The sequence below is a fragment of the Oryctolagus cuniculus genome, chromosome 1 (assembly GCF_964237555.1).
Source record: "Oryctolagus cuniculus chromosome 1, mOryCun1.1, whole genome shotgun sequence".
NCBI classification, from domain to species: domain Eukaryota; kingdom Metazoa; phylum Chordata; class Mammalia; order Lagomorpha; family Leporidae; genus Oryctolagus; species Oryctolagus cuniculus.
Genome location: NC_091432.1, coordinates 117,064,848 through 117,067,122, shown reverse-complemented (window position 1 = coordinate 117,067,122; position 2,275 = coordinate 117,064,848). Strand labels below are relative to the sequence as shown.

The following is a 2,275-nucleotide window of genomic DNA, read 5'->3' as shown; positions in this document are numbered from 1 at the left end:
GTTACTAGACCTTGGATCCTGTTAAAATTACTGGGAGAAATTTGATTTTATTTACATGTGTGTGCGTGTGTGTGTGTGTATGTGTGTGTCTGTGTCTGTTTGTGTTTACTTTAAAAAACTGTCAATTCAGATAGCATCAGACAAGTAGTTTTTATTACCTTCTGTGAGTAACATTTCCAATGTCAATTCAATTCCCAAAGCCTGCACTGTTTTTGTCCTTCAAATGCGCCACTCAGATGTTAGTAGAAGACCTATTTGATATTTTGAATTTCAGTTCATTGCTCAAAAGCTTTGTGATACGCCTTTGGGTCCATTGCATATGTACAGTTGAGCAGTGAGCCTGGCTTTATTCCCTTCCACAACTCTCTCATTAGTCTACAGACATATACACACTCTCAAAATACACAATTGTGCACAAACACACCATTCCATGCATGAATTATTTCTCCAAAAACTGAAACTATTTCTCCAGATTTTCATTTATCTTACAGCTGTCACATAGTTCCTAAATGGGTCCTACTGTTGAGGCACATCTGGAATTTTAAAAACATAGAAATAAAACAGAGATTCTCTCATACTCTTTGATGACAGAAGCACCTTCTGTCAGATTCCCTTGAGAAAAATGTGTGTTAATTATAATGTGCATGAAATATAGGTTTTTATATCCTTATCCAGTTTGGTCGAAATGAAATTTCCAGAATCTAGTTAAGTTTGCATTGTCCTTGTGTTTTTATATAGATCTGTCCCTACATCAGAAGGTTGACTGTTGATTGCTAAAATATGAAACCAACACATCCAACAGATGGCTCCTCAGTTTGACATAAGGCCTCACATTACAGAATCTTGTGCTCTATTTTGAAGTCCAACATTCTGACAAAAATGAGGAATATCTCAATGGTGGCAGAGTTTATCCTGCTGGGCATCCCACACACAGAGGGTCTGGAGACCATGCTGCTTGTCCTGTTTTTGTCCTTCCACATCTTCACCCTTCTGGGGAACTTGCTCATCCTACTAGCAATTGTTTCCTCCACTCGGCTTCACACTCCTATGTACTTCTTCCTGTGCAAACTGTCTGTATGCGATTTATTTTTCCCTTCTGTGAGTTCCCCCAAGATGTTGTTCTACCTCTCAGGGAACAGCCGCACCATCTCCTATGCAGGCTGTGTGTCCCAGCTCTTCTTCTACCATTTTCTGGGCTGCACCGAGTGTTTCCTGTACACAGTGATGGCCTACGACCGCTTTGTTGCCATATGTTACCCTCTGCGATACACGATCATCATGAGTCACAGAGTGTGTGCCATCCTGGCCACTGGGACCTCATTGTTTGGCTGTGTTCAGGCCACCTTTCTAACCACTCTCACCTTCCAATTGCCCTACTGTGGCCCCAATGATGTGGACTATTACTTCTGTGATATCCCAGTGATGCTGAAGCTGGCTTGTGCAGATACCTCATCCCTGGAGATGGTGGGGTTCATCAGCGTGGGCCTCATGCCCCTCAGCTGCTTCCTTCTCATCCTCACCTCCTACAGCTGCATTGTTGCCTCAATTCTTCGAATTCGATCTAAAGAGGGCCGACGCTGTGCCTTCTCCACTGTAGTGCCTACCTCACCGCCATCCTTCTCTCCTTCATGCCAGTGGTCCTTATCTACCTGCAACCCACTCCTAATCCCTGGCTTAATGCAATTGTTCAGATACTGAATAACCTGGTTACTCCCATGCTGAACCCTTTGATCTATAGCTTGAGAAACAAGGAAGTAAAGTATTCTTTGAGAAAGGTGCTACAGGAGGCGGCATCCTTTTCTGACAAGTGATGGAGAGGGGATCAGAACTTAACACATTAATATGCCATTTCGCTTACAAAAGATGTTTCCTTTTTGCAATAGAGAGCACAGATATTACCACTGCCTCCTTTGACAGTGAGGAGGGTAAGACTTAAAGACATAAATTACAATCACATCACTAATAAATACTTGTACACAAGAATGATGATTTCTCCCCAGTTGTGGAAATATACTGAACCGTCTCTTCATTTTCCTTATGTATATTCCTACTCCTACATTCTCTCTTTTGTTTCTTTCTCCTTAGTGTTTCACTTCCTAATCTTCACTGGCAGTGTTATGGAATTATCCCCTCAAATGTTTGCATTGAATGAGTCCTCATTTGATGACATGCAATTACTTAAAAGAGTGACAAGCAAATGGCTTCAGGTTGTATCCTGTGACTTCTGAAACACAACAAAGTTATGTAAACGAAAAGGATTTATGCAAGGAAGCTA

General features: G+C 41.7%; 1 pseudogene; it reads left to right on the top strand.

Moving 5' to 3' along the window:
- The first annotated feature begins 879 nt into the window (after positions 1-879).
- LOC100348368 (olfactory receptor 10D1B-like) lies at positions 880-1,811 on the top strand (annotated as a pseudogene).
- Positions 1,812-2,275: the final 464 nt, after the last annotated feature.